This window comes from Leucoraja erinacea, chromosome 7, assembly GCF_028641065.1.
Source record: "Leucoraja erinacea ecotype New England chromosome 7, Leri_hhj_1, whole genome shotgun sequence".
NCBI classification, from domain to species: domain Eukaryota; kingdom Metazoa; phylum Chordata; class Chondrichthyes; order Rajiformes; family Rajidae; genus Leucoraja; species Leucoraja erinaceus.
In genome coordinates, this window is record NC_073383.1 from 74,329,578 (window position 1) to 74,353,662 (window position 24,085).

The 24,085-nt window shown below is 44.3% G+C and overlaps 1 protein-coding gene across 1 annotated transcript in view; it reads right to left on the reverse strand.

Annotated features, from left to right (window-relative positions):
- LOC129699112 (contactin-associated protein-like 5) overlaps positions 1-21,048 on the reverse strand; it is a 70,069-nt gene extending 49,021 nt beyond the window's left edge. Inside the window, exon 1 of the mRNA XM_055638770.1 lies at positions 20,185-21,048. The gene's annotated coding sequence lies outside the window, so the exon portion shown is untranslated. The remainder of the gene's footprint in view (positions 1-20,184) is intronic.
- Positions 21,049-24,085: the final 3,037 nt, after the last annotated feature.

A 24,085-nucleotide genomic window follows, 5' to 3' on the forward strand; every position in this document is an offset into this window, starting at 1 on the left:
AATATAGCCAATGAACTGGCCTCAACTACTTTCTGTGGCAGAAATATCCACAGATTCACCACTTTCTGTGTGAAAAACAATTTTCTCATCTCGGTCCTCAAAGACCTCCCCCTTATCCTTAAACTGTGACCCCTTGTTCTGGACTTCCCCAACATCGGGAACAATCTTCCTGCATCTAGCCTGTCCAACCGCTTAAGAATTTTGTAAGTTTCTATAAGATCCACACTCAATCTTCTAAATTCTAGCGAGTACAAGCCGTGTCTTTCTTCATCTGAATGTCTGTTCATCTATTTCTTCTTCAGGAAAGAGTGTGGTGACCCAAAACATTGCCCATCCATTTCCCCCACAGCTGCTGGCTGATCATTGCTAATGGAAACATCTACCGATTTTGCCTGTCCACACAGCCCCTGGACTTCAATAGCTTGCTCTGCATTCAGGATGGTCATTAACAAACAAACATCCCTTCCATCGACATCATCTACACTTCGTGCTGCCTCGGCAAGGCCAGCAGCATAATCAAGGACCAGTTACACTATATTCATGCCCTATTCTCCCCTCTCTCATCAGGCAAGAGGTACAGAAGTGTGAAAACGCACACCTCCAGATTCAGAAAAAAAAAAAAAAAAGGAAAAAAAAAGAAAAAAAGAGAGAAAAAAGAAGGGAATGAAGAAAGAGAAATAAGAGAAAGCGAGTAAAAGACCCCTAGGCTACCAAAGAAGTGCACGAGAAAAAAAGAAATAAGAAAAGAAAAGGAGATATACCAACCCCCTCCACCCATCCCATTCTTGTGCTTCTTGTGCGTGGAGGTGGAAAGATTGGTGGAAACAGGGTCGTGACGTGAACGCTCCTTCCTCGACCCCCGTCTTTCCACTTACCGGTTGGCAAGCTACAAAAGCTTTTCACTGTACCTCAGTACACGTGACAATAAACTAAACTCAAACCCCTTAAATGCATTGCCGCTCGCTATTCCCCTCACCTGCGCTGTGGATGAGCAAATCCTCCTTTCCAACTAACAGCAGGGAGTTTTAAATTACGATCAGCTTGAAGAAAACACAAAATGTTTTTCCTTTGTCTGTGTATATTTAGCTTAAGTGGTGAACATTAGTGGCTGGTAGGAATTATTGAGCCAAAGAATGTGTGAAAGAGATGAATTAGCTCGCAGAGCTGTAACGACAATGCCCGAGGCAGTCGTGGTTAATGATTGTAACTCTGCTGGCATTAATTCTCCTCTCCCCTGCTATCCAACTTGTTCAAACCCCCTAGACAGTTGTCCCAGTAACATCCTTGCCCACATACAGTTAGAGTGAAAATATTTATTATCAATCTACAGGACAGTTAAAAGACTAGGGCAGCACGGTGGCGCAGAGGTAGATTTTCTGCCTTACAGTGCTTGCAGTGCCAGAGGCCCAGGTTCGATCCCGACCACTGCTGCTTTGCCTGTACGGAGTTTGCACGTTCTCCCTGTGACCTGCGTGGGTTTTCCCCGAGATCGTTGGTTTCCTCCCACACTCCAAAGACGCACAGGTTTGTAGGTTAGTTGACTCGATTTAATTGTAAATTGTTCCTGGCGTGTGTAGGCTTATGTTAGTGTGCGGGGATCGGTGCGGACTCGGTGGGCTGAAGGGCCTGTTTCCGCGCTGTATCTCTAAACTAAACTAAACTAAACATGAAGGAACATAAGCAGAGATAACTGAAGATTTTACAAATGACAAGCAACCTCGATTTTTTTTCATTCCTTCATAGAAACATAGAAAATAGGTGCAGGAGTAGGCCATTCGGCCCTTCGAGCCTGCACCACCATTCAATATGATCATGGCTGACCATCCAACTCAGTATCCCGTACCTGCCTTCTCTCCGTACCCCCTGATCCCTTTAGCCACAAGGGCCACATCCAACTCCCTCTTAAATATAGCCAATGAACTGGCCTCAACTACTTTCTATGGCAGAAATATCCACAGATTCACCACTCTCTGTGTGAAAAACAATTTTCTCATCTCGGTCCTAAAAGACCTCCCCCTTATCCTTAAACTGTGACCCCTTGTTCTGGACTTCCCCAACATCGGGAACAATCTTCCTGCATCTAGCCTGTCCAACCCCTTGAGAATTTTGTAAGTTTCTATAAGATCCACACTCAATCTTCTAAATTCTAGCGAGTACAAGCCGTGTCTTTCTTCATCTGAATGTCGGTTCATCTATTTCTTCTTCAGGAAAGAGTGTCGTGACCCAAATCATTGCCCATCCATTTCCCTCACAGCTGCTGGCTGATCATTGCTAATGGAAACGTCTACCGATTTTGCCTGTCCACACAGCCCCTGGACTTCAATAGCTTGCTCTGCATTCAGGATGGTCATTAACAAACAAACATCCCTTCCATCGACTTCATCTACACTTCGTGCTGCCTCGGCAAGGCCAGCAGCATAATCAAGTACCAGTCACACTATGTTCATGCCCTCTTCTCCCCTCTCTCATCAGGCAAGAGGTACAGAAGTGTGAAAACGCACGCCTCCAGATTCAGAGACAGATTCTTCCCAGCTGTTATCAGGCAACTGAACCATCCTACCAACAACCAGAGAGCAGCCCTGAACTACTATCCACCTCTTTGGAGACCCTCGGACTATCTTTACGGGACTTTATCTGGACTCTGGTCTTAGACTCTCCCATTGCGTAAGGAGACTGATGGTAACAAGTGGATAGAATAGCCCTTTCAGCAATTTTATTTTAAAGCATTCAATAAAAACAGAGTGTATGTGATTACATAGCTCAAAGTAAAGAGAATCAACCTTGAAATTCAGAAATGACAGAAGTCTTAGACCCCAGTTTAGTTTAGTTTAGAGATACTCCTCAGAAACAGGCCCTTCGGCCCATTGAGGCTGCACCAACCAGCGATCTCGGTACACTAATACTATCCCACACTAGGGACGTTTTTCACATTGAAACCAAGTCTTTGGAGTGTGGGAGGAAACTAGAGCTCCTGGAGACAATCCACGCATGTGACGGGGAGAATGTACTGTACAGGCAGCAGCCGTAACCAGGATCGAACCCGGGTCTCTGGCCGCTGTGAGGCAGCAACTCAACCCCTGTGCCAACATGCCACCCTGTGGCAAAGAGTTTAGGTGCTCATATACCTCACAGTCAGGAGAGTCAACCCTGAGAATCTTAAATGACAAAAGTTTTAGATGCTGGTTTGATAAAATATGAAGTGACTCTTTATTTTTCTCATTCAGTGAGCGCCCATTCCCTCTCTAGACACCCCATGCCATGCATTCACAGTCAGAACATTGTTCCCGATGTTGGGGAAGTCCAGAACAAGGGGTCACAGTTTAAGGATAAAGGGGAAATCTTTTAGGACTGAGTGTAGAAAATCATTTTTTATACAGAGAGTGGTGAATCTCTGGAATTCTCTGCCACAGAATGTAGTTGAGGCCAGTTCATTGGCTATATTTAAGAGGGAGTTAGATGTGGCCCTTGTGGCTAAAGGGATCAGGCGGTATGGTGAGAAGGCAGGTACAGGATACTGAGTTGGATGATCAGCCATGATCATATTGAATGGCAGTGCAGGCTCAAAGGGCCGAATGACCTACTCCTGCACCTATTTTCTATGTTTCTAGTAAGCATATGGCCCTCTGCATTCTTCCCCCTTGTGGAACACCATCAACCAACACAGACCTTTCAAAGGCTTCTTGTCTGTTGGCAGACGAGTCTGTTACCTGTTCAATGTTCCATTACTTGTCTGGTTGTACATATTTGCTTTGTGTGCAGAAGCAACTGGCTGTAGTTGCTACATATGACAGAAACATGACTTCACAGCAATCTGCTCAGAGCAAAGCTTTGTCAGCAGTCAGTGGGAGAGATTTCTCCTTGTTCCACAGGAGACACACAGACTACAGCTATCCTGCACTGATTTTAAGATGCTGCTGGTGAGAGTAGAGACCTCCGCAGAGGAGAGACCTCCTCCATTGTATATTAATAAGAGATCACTCCTCTGTAAAAATTAAAACCCTGCTGGCATGTCGCACAGCTAATAAGAACGTTTTCAAGTGCATTCAATGTTACAGTCAGTAACCTGGTTGATGCAGCTAGCAATTTTGAGTGGTGCGTGGGAGGAATAGTTACCCAGAGTAGGGGAATCGAGGACCAGAGGACATAGGTTCAAAGAGAAGGGGAAAAGATTTAATAGGAATCTGAGGGATAACATTTTCACACAAAGTGTGGTGATTGTATGGAACAAGCTGCCAGAAGAGGTGGTTGAGGCTGGGACTATCCCAACGCTTTTAAGAAACAGTTAGACAGGTACATGGATAGGACAAGTTTGGGGGGATATGGACCAAACGCAGGCAGGTGGGACTAGTGTAGCTGGGATATGTTGGCTGGGTGCAAGTTGGGCCTGTTTCAACACTGTATCACTCTATGACTCCATGCAGTTCTGGTCGCCCCTTTATAGGAAGTGATAGGGCCAGGTAGTAATAGGTGAATAAACACAAAATGCTGGAGGAACTCAGCGGGTCAGGCAGCATCTCTGGTGAAAAGGAATAGGTGACGTTGTGGAGACCTTTCATCAGAACAGCACCTCATACTTCGCTTGGGCAGCTTACAACCCAGCGTTATGAATATTGACTTCTCTACAAGTAACTCTTGCTTTCCCTCTCTTCATCCCTCATCCCTCCCCTATCGTAGTCTACTGACTGTCCTCCTGACTAACTTTTATGTTATCAGCTTCCCCGAGCTAACAATGATCTAGTCTACATTTTCCTTGATCCACCTCCCAGTTGATGTCTCGTTTGCACACCTCACACTTTCATATCTCTGTGTCTCAGTCTCTCCCGACTCTCAGTCTGAACGAGGGTCTCGACCCGAAACGTCACCCATTCCCAATGTTGGGGGAGTCCAGAACCAGGGGTCCCAGTTTAAGAATAAGGGGTAAGGCATTTAGAACGGATATGATGAAACACTTTTTCAAACAGAGAGTGGTGAGTGTGGAATTCTCTGCCTCAGAGGGCTGTGGTGGCCGGTTCTCTGGATACTTTCAAAAGAGAGCTAGATAGGGCTCTTAAAGATAGCGGAGTCAGGGGATATGGGGAGAAAGCAGAAACGGGGTACTGATTGTGGATGATCAGCCATGATTACATTGACTGGCGATGCTGGCTCGAAGGGCCGAATGGCCTACTCCTGCACCTATTGTCTATTGTCTGTTCTATCTCTCCAGAGATGCTGCCTGTCCCGTTGAGTTACTCCAACAACTATGGTGATAACTAGCATCTGCAGTTCTTACATAAGCGATAGGTGGATACAAGTGAGGGTGGTGGAGGGGGGGGGGGGGGGGGGGGGGGGGGGGGGGCGGTGGTTTGTTTGGCAAATGGTGAAGTAAGTGACCAAAGCTGGAGATGAAAAGGAGACAAAATGGTGTCAGAACAGGAGAGAAAGGTGGCACGCTGGCGCAGCGGTAGAGTTGCTGCCTTACAGCGCTTACAGTGCCAGAGACCTGGCTTCGATCCCGACTACTGGTTCTTGTCTGTACGGAGTTTGTACGTTCTCCCCGTGACCTGCGTGGGTTTTCTCCGAGAACTTTGGTTTCCTCCCACACCCTAAAGACGTACAGGTTTATAAAGTTAATCGGCTTGGTTTAACTGTAAATGTAAAAAATTGTCCCTAGTGTGTGTAGGATAGTGTTAATGTGCGGGGATCGCTGGTCGGTGCGGACTCGGTGGGCCGAAGGGCCTGTTTCCGCACTGCATTTCTAAACTAAATTAAAATAAAGAGTTTATACGAGTCAACGTGTTTGAACAACTGATAATGACTTAAGCTAAGCTATGCCAATTCATGTCCTTGAGCCTGATCAAAATACCTTGACAAGCTCCAAAGTCGCAGAAATATATGCAGCGTGCAACTCACAGCATTGATTAATTAAGCTTTGGAAAGTGGCCAGTTTGTTGGGCAGGCTCCATCCACAGCACATTTACATTTAACAATGCAAGACAGAAAACACTACGAACCTCAGTGGAATTGTTTTGTTCAAAATACAGCATGGAACACTTGCACAAGTCGCTACATTGTGATGCTATTCACACAAAGAAAAAAGTCCAAAGTCCACATGCTGAATGTTCATATGTGACACATAGATACATAGACAATAGGTGCAGGAGCAGGCCATTCGGCCCTTTGAGCCAGCACCGCCATTCAATGTGATCGTGGTTGATCATCCACAATCAGTACCCTGTTCCTGCCTTCTCTCCATATCCCTTAATTCCGAGCTCTATCTAACTCTCTTTTGAATGCATCCAGTGAATCGGCCTCCATTGTGGCAGAGAATTCCACAAATTCACAACTCTGTGGGTGAGCAGAATAGGGTGGCACGACGGCATAGCGGTAGAGTTGCTGCCTTACTGTGATCACAGTGCCAGAGACCCGGGTTCAATCCCGACTACGGGTGCTGTCTGTACGGAGTTTGTACGTTCTCCCCGTGACCACGTGGGTTTTCTCCGAGATCTTCGTTGTCCTCCCACACTCCAAAAACGTACAGGTTTGTAGGTTAATTGGCCTGGTGTAAATGTAAATCGACCCCAGTGTGTGTAGGATAGTGTTGATGTGCGGGGATCGCTGGTCGGTGCGGGCTCGGTGTGCCGAAGGGCCTGTATCCGGGCTCTATCTTGAAACAAAACTAAAATGAGGCCTTTCGGCCCATCAAGTCTACTCTGCCATTCAATCAGGTCTGCTCTATCTCTCCTTCTCAACCCCATTCTCCTGCCTTCTCCCCATAACCCCCGACACCCATACTAATTAAGAATCTATTAATCTCTGAATGTACTGGACATCCCCCCGATCCAGGTATGAATGAATATATGAAATTAATACTTTATTGACACATGTCACAAGTGATGGTGAAATTCTTTGCTTGCACACCGAAGGTATGCAAAGAGTCACCACATAAAGGGCTCCAACAAAGGTACAAAGTATCCCTTTTAGGGAATTGAAGAATGTAGGTGAACAGAGGGATCTGGGAATAACTGTGCACAGTTCCCTGAAAGTGGAATCTCATGTGGATAGGGTGGTAAGGAAAGCTTTTAGTGTGCTGGCCTTTATAAATCAGAGCATTGAGTATAGAAGTTGGGATGTAATGTTAAAATTGTACAAGGCATTGGTGAGGCCAATTCTGGAGTATGGTGTACAATTTTGGTCGCCTAATTATAGGAAGGATGTCAACAAAATAGAGAGAGTACAGAGGAGATTTACTAGAATGTTGCCTGGGTTTCAGCAACTAAGTTACAGAGAAAGGTTGAACAAGTTAGGGGTTTATTCTTTGGAACGCAGAAGGTTGAGGGGGGACTTGATAGAGGTTTTTAAAATGATGAGAGGGATAGACAGAGTTGACGTGGAAAAGCTTTTCCCACTGAGAGTAGGGAAGATTCAAACAAGGGGACATGACATGAGAATTAAGGGACTGAAGTTTAGGGGTAACATGAGGGGGATCTTCTTTACTCAGAGAGTGGTAGCTGTGTGGAATGAGCTTCTAGTGAAGGTGGTGGAGGCAGGTTCGTTTTTATCATTTAAAAATAAATTGGATAGTTATATGGATGGGAAGGGAATGGAGGGTTATGGTCTGAGCGCAGGTATATGGGACTAGGGGAGATTATGTGTTCGGCACGGACTAGAAGGGTCGAGATGGCCTGTTTCCGTGATGTAATTGTTATATGGTTATATGGTTATATGGTTATCCCGCACCACACCCTCCTTTGTTCTCTGTTCTTTGTTCTTTGGTAAGCCCAGGTAAGCCCCAGATATCACGAGAATTGTGTATGATTCAATGGGCAATCATGGGTCATACAGGATAAGTTCTCCCATGTATTTCCCTGTAACACATGCCCACTTATTCCCAATACACCTGCCATCCACCTGCGTAAGGGAGCTGATGACTCTATCCAAACAGCTCACTCTTACTGATTTCCTGTCCACAGTTTGCTGAAGGAGGCAATTCCTCTGCCGTCTTAAGCCTGTCCAATCCTTGTCTCTCTTCAATTGGAAAATTGATTTGATTGCTCTCTACGGCAGTGAAGACATATTTGATGGACACTTGGAAAGAAAAAGTCCATTAGAGTGGCCATTATACATTCCTGTGTCATTGTTCACAATCGTAGATTCGGAGGACTTAACAATCCATTTATTGCAGTATCTATACAGTTACCTGTAGTATCTTTATCAAAGCTGACTCTCAAACTAGTTTGAGATATAATATATATTTGATGACAATTATTTATATGTATGCAGTTATTGCAGTGGGGGAAATATAACATATTTACATGCAGTAAGTATCTGTATGATATATGTATATATCAATAAATCACACATATATATATATATATATATATATAAATATATGATTGTGTGTGTATACACATATATATACACACACACACACACATATATGTATATATATATACACACACACACACACACACATATATATATATATATATATATATACACACACACACACATATACATACATGTAGTATTTGTGTGATATGTACTAATTATTTATATATATATATATATATATATTTATATATATAAATAAATTAAAAACACACAAATACCTTCTGCATTTAAATTGACTTTTATGTTTCCCTTGAGGACCTGTCCCACTTACGCAACTTTTTTCGGCGACTTACCGACACCTGTCACAGTGGGCAGCAGGTTGCAGAAAATTTTCAACATGTTGAAAATCCAGTGGCTACCAGAAAAAGGTACGACCCCTTGGGCGACTACTCACGACCATACAGGCATCATGGAATTTGAATGCTTTATGAAACAAAATACGTAATGGCCATTCCATGTGGGTGATGCCTGTATGGTCGTGAGTAGTCGCCTAAAGAGTCGTACCTTTTTCTGGTCGCCGCTGGTTTTTCAACGTGTTGAAAAATTTCGGCAACCTGCTGCGACTATGATGGGTGCCGGCAAGTCGCCAAAGAAAATCGCGCAGGTGGGACAGGCCCTTTACTGTATATACCCCCCTTCTTCTTCTTAAGGGGTTCTCCCTCTTCTTAAGGGGTTGGACAGGCTAGATGCAGGAAGATTGTTCCCGATGTTGGGGAAGTCCAGGACAAGGGGTCACAGCTTAAGGATAAGGGGGAAATCCTTTAAAACCGAGATGAGAAGAACTTTTTTCACACAGAGAGTGGTGCATCTCTGGAACTCTCTGCCACAGAGGGTAGTTGAGGCCAGTTCATTGAGGGAGTTAGATGTGGCCCTTGTGGCTAAGGCGATCAGAGGGTATAGAGAGAAGGCAGGTACGGGATACTGAGTTGGATGATCAGCCATGATCATATTGAATGGCGGTGCAGGCTTGAAGGGCCGAATGGCCTACTCCTGCACCTAATTTCTATGTCTATGTCTATGTCTATATATAAATATATACAGGTATAAATAATGCATATATATAAATGATAATTATACACTGCATATATATAACTAATAATGATATACTAGCATCTTATTAAACTAGCATCTGCAGGTCTTTGTACAGCTAGCACTGAATGAGAGAATCTTTGCAAGGGAAACTGTTCAGGTGACCACAATGAACACCACATAAGGATCACAAAGAGGCAAGTGTCAATCTGGATAGGCGGTCCATTTCAAGTTAAAGTGGATATAAATGGACTACCACTAGTGAAAGTTATGGCGAAGGGAAGGGATGGGAATTTGAAAACATGCAAGCGTGCAATGCCAACCCAGTAAAGTCACCTTTAAAGAGCAAGAACTCTGTCTATCCCTCTCATCATTTTAAAGACCTCTATTAAGGGGGGACTTGATGAAGGTCTTTAAAATGATGAGAGGAATAGACAGAGTTGATGTGGACAAACTTTTCCCTTTGAGAATAGGGAAGATTCGAACAAGAGGACATGACTTCAGAATTAAGGGACAGAAGTTTAGGGGTAATATGAGGGGGAACATCTTTACTCAGAGAGTGGTAGCGGTGTGGAATGAGCTTCCAGTGGAAGTGGTGGAGGCAGGTTCGTTGGTATCATTTAAAAATAAATTGGATAGGCATATGGATGAGAAGGGAATGGAGGATTATGGTATGAGTGCAAGCAGGTGGGACTAAGAGAAAAAAAGTTGTTCGGCACAGACTTGTAGGGCCGAGATGGCCTGTTTCCGTGCTGTAATTGTTATATGGTTTTATGGTTATATGGTTATAAGAAATGCAATGAAAGCTTTTCAAATGGCACACATTGATTGTGGTGAGGGCTTGATTACAGTTACCAACAGATAGTCCTTTACCGAGTCCTGCGCTACAACACAGTATAGTATTGAAGAGAGACACATAAAGCTGGAGTAACTCAGAGAGTCAGCCAGCATCTCTAGAGAAAAGGAATAGGTGACGTTTCGGGTCGAGGCCCTTCTTCAGGTTGAGGGTCAGGGGCAGTAATGAAGAACTGAGATCTAGTTTAGTTTAACAGACGATCGTCAAGGAAATGTACCAATCCTTATCTTGTTTCCCTCCCCCTTGACTCTCAGTCCGAAGAAAGTTCTCGACCCGAAACTTCACCCATTCCTTCTCTCCAGAGATGCTGCCTGTCCCGCTGAGTTACTCCGGCATTTTGTGTCTGCCTTTGGTGTAAACCAGCATCTGTGGTCCCTTCCTACACGCCCTGGTTTAGTTTAGTTTAACTCAGTCTATTAAGTGTGTTTCGTAAGTTAGTATTTACTCATGTTGTGGCTAACCAGAAATGTTTAGATTTTAATGGCTGACAATTTTGCTTATTTCTATTTGAATGCTTTATGAAACAAAATGGCACTAAACACATACTTATTTCACGATATCATTAAGTGTTAAATGGTGTGGCAGAGAGATCAGTGAAGTTTGTCACAGCAGCACTCGGAAACCAAATACCACTTGGTTGTTTGTGTTTAGCATTGAGATATTGATGAGCAAATGTTCCGCTTAAGTATCGGACGAGAGGATTTTCCATAACGGTTTATGCTTGTGATGTGTTAGAAAGGCATAGATTCATACAAAACAGAAACATTCAATTCAGTGCACCAGATCCAAAGCAAGCTTTTTTTGCCCATTAACTCTAACATCTGTGACTGCATTAAGAACACATCCTCCATGCCTTGTCTAATTGTGTTTGTTTAAATGCATCATAAACATAGTAATTATATCAAGGAGAGACACAAAATGCTGGAATAACTCAGAGCGGGTCAGGCAGCACCTCTGGAGAAAAGGAATAGATGACGTATCGGGTCGAGACCCTTCTTCAGTTCTCATAATAGTGAATAGCTTGGATAGAGTGTATGTCTCCATTTCTAGGAGAGTCTAGAACTAGAGGTCTTGGCCTCAGAATTAAAGGGTATTCTTTCAGGAAGGAGATGAGAAATTTCTTTAGTCGGAGAATGATGAATCTGGGGAATTATTTGCCACAGAAGGCTGTAGAGGCCAAGTCAGATGATATTTTAAAGACGGAGATAGGAAGATTTGTGATTAGTAAGGGTGTCAGGGGTTATGGGGAGAATGGAGTTAGGAGAGAGAGATAGATCAGCCATGATTGAATGGTGGAGTAGACTTGATGGGCCGAGTAGGCCTTGTTTTACTCCAATCGCATGTCCGTGGCTTTCAGAAGGATTTAACCATCACTTCGAATTATTGAAATAGTAGACTGTGAAGTTAGGAGGACCAGGATTTAGCCTGTAAAGCCATTCACAAAGGGAGGATTAGTAAGTGTGCACCACGTACCTCCAACAATGCAAATAACCACTTTACTGTCCTGTCAACCGGGATTATATGGAGGAGAAGCCAATCTGACATTCTCCCAAAGCGACTCTTGTGAATTCCATAGGGCAGGTACCGGGAAGACTCGCTAACGGCAGGTAAGCACGGGAAGACTCGTGAAGATTTTTCAACATGATGAAAAATGTCCACGAGAGCCCCGAGTACCGACGAGTGGCCATTACCGTAAATCTCCGAGTTCGAATCAGGGCAAACATGGGCGAACTCATGGAATGAACTCGTACCGTGGGACAGGGAATTTAGGCACCGTGTCCGTTGATGTTTTCAACGATGATAATGGTGATGATGAGTATAACATTATTGACATCACAGCATTTTGTATTCAGGAGGTCACCGTCTGTTGCCTTAAATATACACGGGATAATATTTAGTGGGTGACATACAATAATGTTTAAAATTAAGAACACTTTCAGCCTAATTTGGAGACCAGCTAACTACACTGCACGCTGGGTGATAATCCATTCAGCCTCACATGATGGAGTTACAGAGACAGTAGGCCCTTTGGCCCATCGAGTCCATACCAACCGTCATCCATTATTTTGAAACTATTAGAATTTATAATTTAGAGAAACAGCATGGAAACAGGCCCTTCAGCCCACCGAGTCTGCACCGACCAGCAGTCACTTCCGACACTAGCACTATCCTACACACACTAGGGACATTTTGCACTTTACAGAAGCCAATCAACCGACATGCTTTGGTGTACGTCTTTGGAGTGTGGTGGAATCTCTTTAGTCAGAGGGTGGTGAATCTGTGGAATTCATTGCCACAGAAGGCAGTGGAGGCCAAGTCAAATGGATATTTTTTTACGGCAGATATACATAGATATCCCATACATAGATGGCTCGGCCAGCGGACTCAGGAGCTGCAGACTCCGGCAGCGGGAGGCGGCTGATCAGGAGGTCCGGGCCGCTGAGGAGGAGGCTGCTCACCGTCGGGGTTCGGCGTCGGCGTTCCACCAGCCCGGCGTGAGGACCTGAACATCGGGCCACCCGGGGCGGCGACTGCAGGTGCTCGGAAGGCCCCGACTATGGATGGACACGGAGGGGAGGCTGGCTGGACTATGGTGCCGTCCTCACCTGGGTACCATTTATGTTATGTTGTGTTGTGGACTTTTTGTGTTTGTGCTTTTGTTAAATTTTTAATTCAATTTCAATTTTATTTTTTTTAATATGGTTCATTATTTATTTATTATTTATTTTTATTATTTTTCTTGTGATTTTTTTTTTTTAACGATACTGCTGTACGGGAAATTCATTTCGTTGTCTCAAAGTGAGGCAACGACAATAAAATTTGAATACAAGAATACAAGAATATATCACATGGGTACATGTGACAATAAAGTATATTTTGTTCATTCAATATAGTTACAGAGGGCGCTGCTCTTCTACACCAGATTTCTATGTCTCCTAGCACTACAGTTAATTAGAGGAAAGATTGTGGATACCTGACTTTCTGCTCAAGTAGCCCCGTGGGACCTCCCATGTCCATCTGCGAGGCCAAATGAACATTATTCAAAAACTGTACCACTGAATGTGCAGTACTTCCTCACTGCTACATCGGAGGAGTGCTGCACCATCAAAAAGCGACTTTGGTATTCAAGTCTTTTAGACTTTAGAGATACAGCATGGAAACAGGCCCGCATAAGATCATAAGCTCATAAGTGACAGGAGGTAATTGAGTGAGGCAGGCACTAGCGCAATGGTTAAGAAACTTTTAGACAGGTGCATGTTTTTTTCCACGAGTAGTAATTCTACTCACTAACCAAAAATCTGTAGCATCCTTTTGCTCTGGTATTTTATTTAGATTCAGATTCAGATTCAGATTCAATTTTAATTGTCATTGTCAGTGTACAGTACAGAGACAACGAAATGCATTTAGCATCTCCCTTGAAGAGCGACATAGCAAACGATTTGAATAAAAATAATAAGTGTCCGGGGGGGAGGGGGTGGTGATTGGCAGTCACCGAGGTACGTTGTTTAGTAGAGTGACAGCCGCCGGAAAGAAGCTGTTCCTCGACCTGCTGGTTCGGCAACGGAGAGACCTGTAGCGCCTCCCGGATGGTAGGAGGGTAAACAGTCCATGGTTGGGGTGAGAGCAGTCCTTGGCGATGCTGAGCGCCCTCCGCAGACAGCGCTTGCTTTAATTCACATTTTAATTAATAATGTTTTATTATCAATGTTTAATGTTTGATGTGTCATTCCTAACTGTCACTGTATGTCATTTTGTCACTTGCGGGCGGAGCACCAAGGCAAATTCATTGTATGTGAATACTTGGCCAATAAACCTATTCATTCATTCATTAGGACAGGTTTAGAGCGATATGGGCCAAACTCAGGCAGGTGGGACTAGTGCAGATGGGACATGTTGGCCGGTGTGGGCATGTTGGGCTGGAGGGACTGCATCCACGCTGTAAGACCCTACGGCATTCCTTTCTCTGAAGGGTATTTAATGAAGTTCAGTCCTTGGCACAACATTTGGAGTTAATTTTCATTGTATCATCAAGTGATTATGTCTTATGTATTTTTAATTATATTTTAATGAGGAATATTAAAAGCACTTTAATAGTCGTCTATGAATGGCCCAGCGAGGTGATTGTCTACCATTTTGAAAATCCTTTAAATGGGGATTATTGAAATTGCAAAGGCAGACTTTACATGCTCCATTGCCTGCCTCCACATTTGGTATTATTTACATATCTGTGACGCGAGGGAACGTACAAACAGTGGCAGCTATTAAAATCTTCTGCCGTTAAATGAGCACCAGGGAACCCCCATCACCAAGACTTTAGCTTGTTGCTAGGCAGCGAAAGGATTAGCTGAAGGAGTAAGACATTGTCCTTTTCAGTCTCTGCATTCATAGCAAGACCCTGCATGGAAGTCCCCTTTTTTACTCCTTGTCCACCCACCACTGCACATCCATGTACAAATGTAATTCAATTTTCAAATTCACAGATGGCACCATCATTGCGGGCCGGATAACAAATAATGATGAGGCGGATTTGCTGGAAGGAGATCGAGAACCTCGTGTCCTGGTGTTGAGACATAGAAACATAGAAACATACAAAATAGGTGCAGGAGTAGGCCATTCGGCCCTTCGAGCCTGCACCGCCATTCGATATGATCATGGCTGATCATCCAACTCAGTATCCCATCCCTGCCGTCTCTCCACACCCCCTGATCCCTTTAGCCACAAGGGCCACATCTAACGCCCTCTTAAATATAGCCATTGAACTGGCCTCAACTACCTTCTGTGGTAGAGAATTCCACAGATTCACCACTCTCTGTGTAAAAAATGATTTTCTCATCTCGGTCCTAAAAAACTTCTCTCTTATCCTTAAACTGTGACCCCTAGTTCTGGACTTCCCCAACATCGGGAATAATCTTCCTGCATCTAGCCTGTCCAACCCCTTAAGAATTTTGTAAGTTTCTATAAGATCTCCCCTCAATCTTCTTAATTCTAGCGAGTACAAGCCGAGTCTATCCAGTCTTTCTTCATATGAAAGTCCTGCCATCCCAGGAATCAGTCTGGTGAACCTTCTCTGCACTCCCTCCATGGCAAGAATGTCTTTCCTCAGATTAGGAGATCAAAACTGTACGCAATACTCCAGGTGTGGTCTCACCAAGACCCTGTACAACTGCAGTAGAACCTCCCTGCTCTTACACTCAAATCCTTTTGCTATAGAACAACAGAGACAACAACCTTTCTCTCAACATCAGCAAGACAAAGGAGATAGTGATCGACTTCAGGAAGCAAAATGGTACACATACCCCAGTTTGCATTGACGGAGCCTAAGAAGAGGGTTGAAAACTTCAACTTCCTCGGAGTCAAGTTCACCAACAGCTTCACAACTTGTCCTGGACCACCCATATTGAAGCAACGACCAAGAAAGCACACCAACGCCTCTAATTCCTGAGAAGGCTTAGGAAGTTGGGCACGTCCCCTACAACTCTCACCAACTTCTACAGATGCACCGTACAAAACATTTTATCAGGATGCATCACAACTTGGTTTGGGAACAGCTCCGTCCAAGACCGCAAGAAATTGCAGCGAATTGCGGAAGCGGCCCAGACCATCACACAAACCGACCTCCCTTCTATTGACTCCATTTATACCTCAGGCTGCCTCGGCAAGGCCAGCAGCATCATCAAGGACGAGTCGCACCCTGGCCACTCCCTCTTCTCCCCTCTCCCATCGGTCAAAAGTTACAGAAGTGTGAATACACACACCTCCAGATTCAGGGACAGTTTCTTCCCAGCTGTTATCAGGCAACTGAATATTCCTACCTCAACCAGAGAGCAGTGCTGAACTACTATCTACCTCTTTGGTGACCCCCGGACTATCCTTGACCAGGCGTTGCTGACTTTACCTTGCACTAAACGTTTTTCCTTATCATGTATTTAAACACTGCAATTGGCTTGATTTTAATCACATTTTTCTTTCTGCTGACTGGTTAGCACGCAACAAAAAAGTTTTTCACTGTACCTCGGTACATGTGACAATAAACTAAAAACTGAACTGAACCAGACCCTTTGGCCCACCCTGCCCATGCCAACCATCAAACACCCATTTTATACTCATCCTGGATAGAGTGGATGTGGAGAGGATGTTTCCACTAATGGGAGCGTCTAGGACCAGAGGCCATAGCCTCAGATTAAAAGGACGTATCTCTAGAAAGGAGATGAGAAGGAATTTCTTTAGTCAGAGGGTGGTGAATCTGTGGAATTCTTTTCCACAGAAGGCTGAGGAGGCCAAGTCAATGGATGTTTTTAAGGGGGAGATTGACAAATTCTTGATTAGTACGGGTGTCAGGGGTTAAAGAGAGAAAGCAGGAGAATGGGGTTTAGAGGGAAAGATAGATCAGCCATGATTGAATGGTGGAGTAGACTTGAAGGGCCGAATGGCCTAATTCTGCCCCTAGAATTTATGAACTTATGCTACACTTATCTAATCTAACCTAATTCTCTCCAAACTGCTATCAAATCAGGGCGGCACAGTGGAGCAGTAGTAGAGTTGCTGCCTTCCAGTGAATGCAGTGCCGGAGACCCTGGTTTGATCCTGACCATGGGTGCTGTCTGTATTGTATTGTATTGTATTGTATTCAAATTTATTGTAATTGTCTCAATTTGAGACAACGAAATGAATTTCCCTTACAGGCAGTATCATAAAAAAAATCACAAAGAAATAATAAAAATAAATAATCAATAAATAATAAAACATATTAAAAATAAAATTGAAATTGAATTAAATTTTTTTTTAAAAAGCACAAACACAGAAAGTCCAAGACACAACATAACATAAATGGCACCAAGGTGAGGAAGGCACCATAGTCCAGCCAGCCTCCCCTCCGTGTTCATCCGTGGTCGGGGCCTTCCGAGCACCCGCAGTCGCCGTTTCTATGTAGGTCTGTACTAAGTTTGTACTTTCTCTCCATGACCGCATGGGCTTTCTCCGAGATCTTCGGTTTCCTCCCGCACTCCAAAGACGTACGGGTTTGTAGAAACTTACAAAATTCTTAAGGGGTTGGGCAGGCTAGATGCAGGAAGATTGTTCCCGATGTTGGAGAAGTCCAGATCAAGGGGTCACAGTTTAAGGATAAAATGGAAATCTTTTAGGACTGAGATGAGAAAAACATTTTTTACACAGAGAGTGGTGAATCTCTGAAATTCTCTGCCACAGAAGGTAGTTGAGGCCAGGTCATTGGCTATATTTAAGAGGGAGTTAGATGTGGCTCTTGTGGTTAAAGGGATCAGGGGGTATGGAGAGAAAGCGGGTACAGGATACTCAGTTGGATGATCAGCCATGATCATATTGAATGGCGGTGCAGGCTCGAAGGGCCGAATGGCCTACTCCTGCATCTATCTTCTATGTTTCAATGTTTCTATGTAGGTTAATTAGCTTGGTGTAAGTGTAAAAATTGTCCCTAGTATGTGTAGGATAGTGTTACTGTACGGAGATCGCTGGTCGGTGCGGACTCGGTGGGCCGAAGGGTCTGTTTCCCTGCTGTATCTCTAAATTAAACTCCGCCCAGATTCTACCACTCACCTACGCACAAGAATAAATTTACAAATGCTAATTAACATACAAACGCGCATGTCTTTGGGATGTAGGGGGAGCAGCCGGAGCATCCAGAGGGAAACCCACTTGTTTATGGTGAGTGTGCAAACTCCACACAGACAGCAATATGGTTAGGATTGAACAGGGGGTCTCTGTCGTTGTGAGGTAGCCGCTCTACAAGTGTCGCCACGGTGCTGATGTTAAGAAAGATTGTTGTCAATCTTTACGTTAGCGACAATGTTTTCCTGCTGAAATATCATAAGCCTGAAATATCAAGACCCATCCCAACCTGGCATTAACATTGGCCTCTGGCCATGTTTCACTATTTTGAGAGAGCAAAGGTGCATATAATAAACCTTTGCATTAAATACTCTACGTCCATTTACTCTGAGGCTATGTCCGCTGATTGTAGACTCACCCACTACTGGAAACATCGCAAATAAGTTCAGGTTTAGAGGTTAATTGGCCACTGTAAATTGTTCCCAGTGTGTAGGAGGTGGATGGGGAAAGTGGGATAACATAGAACAGGACGGGTGATCGATCGATGGACGATATAGGCAATGTAGGAGCCATGTTTCGGCTAGTTACTGTTGGCATATTATATTATTTTGTCTAGATAGTTCCAGCAGTATTAGTTTGGAAACTTGGTGTCGATCATTTGATGATAGAGGGGCGTAGCATATGGGCCAGGAGGACAGGGAGTGATTCAGACCAGGCATAGCAGGTGGAGAGTACACAGTTCGCACCAGATGGGAGAGAACAGAAAGTTACAGCTTGTATGAGAATAAGGAGAACCTGGTACATTCATCTCTTTGTTTGTCCAATAAATAATCAATAAAAAAAGGGAAATAACGACTGGAAGATCAGTTAATCAGCGTAATATCACTCCTACTTACTTCGTAGTAATGGCAACAGAAAGTTGGACATTGGAAAAGAAAGAAATTGCCATTACAGGCGTGATGGACCGAAGGACCTGTTTGCTTGCCATAGCTTGCAATTCAATTGAACATGGATGTTGCATTGCTATTGCCTAGTCCTTTGTGCAAACCATTCTCTGTTGAGTTCAGTGATTCTCTTCCTTGAAACAATAACTAATGGTTTCCATTGACTTTTGCTTACCTATCAAAGCAAGCCTTGAATAAGGGTCCCATATCCGGTAGGGGTCCTTTGATGACCTCCTTGATACTCCCGAATAGGACACTTACATTAGATTTCACTTAACAAATGACCCCTCGTTCATATGTTCATAGGTTTATGAGTTCCAGGAGCAAAATTAGACTAATTGGCCCATCAAGTCAACTCCGCCATTCAATTGTGGCTGATTTATCTTTCCCTCTCAACCCCATTCTCCATAACTCCTGACACATGTACTGATCAAGAATCTCTCAATCTTTGCCTTAAAAAGACCAATTGATATGGCCTCCTCAGATGAGTTCCACAGATTTACCGCCCTCCGACTGTTCCTGATGTTGGGGAAGTCCAGAACAAGGGGTCACAGTTTAAGGATAAGGGAGAAATCTTTTAGGACCGAGATGAGGAAAACATTTTTCACATAGAGAGTGGTGAATCTCTGGAATTTTCTGCCACAGAAGGTAGTTGAGGCCAATTCATGGGCTATATTTATGAGGAAGTTAGATGTGGCCCTTGTGGCTAAAGGGATCAGGGGGTATGGAGAGAAGGCAGGTACAGGATACTGAGTTGGATGATCAGCCATGATCATATTGAATGGCGGTGCAGGCTCGAAGGGCCGGATGGCCTACTCTTGCACCTATTTTCTATGTTTCTATGTTTCTATGTAAATAAATTTATTTTCATATGAGGCTGTGGTCTCAGGCCCTACACATTCCCCTGGTGGAAACATCCTCTCCACATTCATTCTGTCCAAGCCTTTCACTATTTGGTAGTTACACCTCTATGTCTCATTGTTTTCGCCATTGCTATTACATTGCTTCAATGAACGTCCATTTATCTCTCCTCAGCATCAACAATGCTCGAGGAAGATGTCCTCATTCTATGCTGTGAATCGCAAACATAGCGCCAAATGACACCCATTGTCATAGAGTTATAGAGTCACACAATGTGGAAAAAGGTCCTTCAGCCCAACTTGCTCACAGCCTATTCGACCTTTCCATGTTGCTCAGACACTCTAGTGCTGGCAACATCCGTGTATCTGCTTGTACACAGTCTCCACAGTGCAATTCCACCGGGTGGAGCGGAATCACTATCTCGTTTGTTCCATCTTTAAGGCTCACAACCTGTATGTTGACTGCGGCTTTCATCCCCCCCAATCATTTTCTTTTTCATTTTCATCCTTCTCATTCTGGCTGGACAAATTGGTGCATTACCTGAACGTGGACATCTCTCCCTTCCCGGTCAATCTTCACACTGTGAAGTTGTCCATTCGCCAGCCTCCTGCCGTCGACGCTGAAGATATTGGCGTCTTTATCATTGTCCAGCTTGTAGCGGATCTGGAGACTCCCTGAAATAAGAGTTGCCCAATGTTAGTTCACAGGGTTGATTCACTGATTGATTGAACCATACTTCATGGAAACAAGCCATTTTGGCGGGACAAATCGACATCGACCATCGATCGCTCGTTCATACCAGTTCTATGCTATCCCACTTTCCCATCCACTCCCTACACACTGGAGACAATTAACAGAGAATCTAGAAACCCGCATGTCTTTGGAAGGTGGGCGGAGATCGGAGCACCTGGAGGAAACCCACCTGGTCACAGGGAGAACGTGCAAACTCCACACCAACAGCACCCAAGATCAGGATCTTGGCACTGTGAGGCAGCAGCTCTACCAGCTATGCCAATGCGCCACCCTTTGAAAGTTGTGAAGTGAAAGTGAATGCTCCCAGTAAGGTATGAATCGTTGTGAGTCCTATAGTAAACACAGTCCAGGCACACCAAGATGCTGCCTGGCCCATTGGTTACTCCAGTACTTAGTGTCCATAACCAGAGCTATCTGCAGCCTGCATAAGATGATAAGATCAGAAGTGATAGGAGGGCTTCCGGCTCATCAAGTCTACCACGCCATTCAACCATGGCTGATATATCTCTCCCTCCCAACCCCATTAGAAACATAGAAACATAGAAAATAGGTGCAGGAGTAGGCCATTCGGCCCTTCGAGCCTGCACCGCCATTCAATATGATCATGGCTGATCATCCAACTCGGTATCCTATACCTGCCTTCTCTCCATACACCCTGATCCCGTTAGCCACAAGGGCCACATCTAACTCCCTCTTAAATATAGCCAACGAACTGGCCTCAACTACCTTCTGTGGCAGAGAATCCACAGATTCACCACTCTCTGTGTAAAAAATGTTTTCCTCATCTCGGTCCTAAAAGATTTCCCCGTTATCCTTAAACTATGACCCCTTGTCCTGGACTTCCCCAACATCGGGAAAAATCTTCCTGCATCTAGCCTGTCCAACCCCTTAAGAATTTTGTAAGTTTCTATAAGATCCCCCCTCAATCTTCTAAATTCTAGCAGGTACAAACCGAGTCTATCCAGTCTTTCTTCATATGAAAGTCCTGACATCCCAGGAATCAGTCTGGTGAACCTTCTCTGTACTCCCTGTATGGCAAGAATGTCTTTCCTCAGATTAGGAGACCAAAACTGTACGCAATACTCCAGGTGTGGTCTCACCAAGACCCTGTACAACTGCAGTAGAACCTCCCTGCTCCTATACTCAAATCCTTTTGCTATGAATGCTAACATACCATTTGCCTTCTTCTCTGCCTGCTGCACCTGCATGCCTACTTTTAATGACTGGTGTACCATGACACCCAGGTCTCGTTGCATCTCCCCCTTTCCTAATCGGCCACCATTCAGATAACAGTCTATTTTCCTGTTTTTGCCACCAAAGTGGATAACCTCACATTTATCCACATTATACTGTATCTGCCATGCATTTGCCCACTCACCCAGCCTATCCATGTCACCTTGCAGCCTCCTAGCATCCTCCACACAGCTAACACTGCCCCCCCACCTTCGTGTCATCCGCAAACTTGAAGATATTGCCTTCAATTCCCTCGTCCAAATCATTAATATATATCGTAAATAGCTGGGGTCCCAGCACTGAGCCTTGCTGTACCCCACTAGTCACTGCCTGCCATTGTAAAAAGGACCCGTTTACTCCTGCTCTTTGCTTCCTGTCTGCCAGCCAGTTTTCTATCCACATCCATACTGAACCCCAATACCGTGTGCTTTAAGTTTGTATACTAATCTCTTATGTGGGACCTTGTCGAAAGCCTTCTGAAAGTCCAGATATAACACATCCACTGGTTCTCCCTTATCCACTCTACTAGTTACATCCTCAAAAAATTCTATAAGATTCGTCAGACATGGTTTACCTTTCATAAATCCATGCTGACTTTTTGTCCAATGATTTCACCACTTATTCTCCTGCCTTCTCCCCTCAACCCTTGACACCTGCACTAATCAAGAATCTTATCTATCTCTGCATTAAATATATCCACTGACTTGGCCTTCACAGCCACCTGTGGCCAAAAAAAAACATAGATTCACCACCCTCTGACTAAAGAAATTCCTCCCCATCTCTTTCCTAAAAGGACGTCCTTTAATCCTGTGGCTATGACCGTCAGTCCTAGACTCTCCCACTAGTGGAAATATCCTCTGCACATCCAATATGAAATAGAACTGAGGATAAAAAGAATTGCATATTGACAACTCTCAAGGGCGATTTTTTTCAGCGACAGTCGGCCTCATCGTCTGACGTATCAGGTCACCGAAAAAGTCGCGGCGTGATGATGTATTGACGCGCGGTGTTTCCTCAAGTGTCGCAACATTTTTTTTGTCGCTGCCGGATTTTGAAACGTTCAAAATCTTACGGCGACCCTGATACGCCAGTCAATGATGCCGGCAGTCGCCGAAAAAAATTGCTAGTGGGACAGGCCCTTAAGAAAGAAACTGCAATATTTAATTAAAATGCGAATCCAGTACCTCTCTCACAGCAATCCAAATGGCCCTCATCAGTTTGCAGAGAACAATTTGGAGCAACGAGCAGGGATGTTTTTGGAAGGATCGTAATGTCTGTTTAAGGGAAGACAAACTAATGAAATTTGCCTGATTATAAGATAGCAGGCTATTGATTTTCCCTTCCTCAGAAAACCTTCCACTGAATTAAACCAGTGTCCACACACAGCTGCTGCCATGCTCAATATTTGGTTCCCTGGATTCTGAAATCCTGGAACATTTGAGTCCATTCCTCCTCCTTCAACTCTTACGGGTGTTAAAACTCATTCACCACGTTTGCTATCTGACATCAACTTTTCATTGTTTAAGAAAGAACTGCAGATGCTGGAAAAATCGAAGGTAGACAAAAAATGCTGGAGGAACTCAGTGGGTGAAGCAGTATCAATGCAGATATGGAATTGGTGATGTTTCAGGGTAGTCTCGACCCGGAACGTCGCCAATTCCTTCTCTCCGTAGATGCTGCCTCACCAGCTGAGTTTCTCCAGCATTTTTTTGTCTGCCACCAACATTTCATTGGTGTCACAGTGGCGTAGAGTTGTTGCCTAACAGAGTCTAAAATACCAGATGAGGTTTACAAGAATGATCCCAGGAATGAGTTTGGTTAACCTATGATGAGCGTTTGTCGGCACTGGGCCACTACTCACTGGAGTTTAGAAGAATGAGGGGGGGGGACCGCATTGAAACATACACAATATTGAAAGGCTTGGATAGAGTGGACGTGGACAGTTAGTTTCCACCAGTGGGAGAGTCTAAGACTAGAGGTCATAGTCTCAGAATTAAAGGACGTTCCTTTAGGAAGGAGATGAGGAGACATTTCTTGTCAGAGGGTGGTGAATCTGTGGAATTCTTTGTCACAGAAGGCTGTGGAGGTCAAGCCAGTGAATATTTCTAAGGCAGAGATAGATAGATTCTTGATTAGTACAGGTGTCAGACATTATGGGGAGAAGGCAGGAGAATGGGGTTAGGATGGAGAGATAGATCAGCCATGATTGAATAGCAGAGTAGACTTGATGGGCCGAACGGCCTAATTCTACTCCTATCACTTTTGACCTTATGACCCGGGTTTGATCCTCACTACGTGTGCTGTCTGTACGGAGTTTGCACGTTCTCCCCGTGACCTTGTGGGTTTCCTCTTGGTTCTCCGGTTTCCTCCCGCACTCCAAAGACGTACAGATTTGTGGGTTCATTGGCTTCAGTAAAACTGTAAATTGTCCGTAGTGTGTAGGACTGTGCCAGTA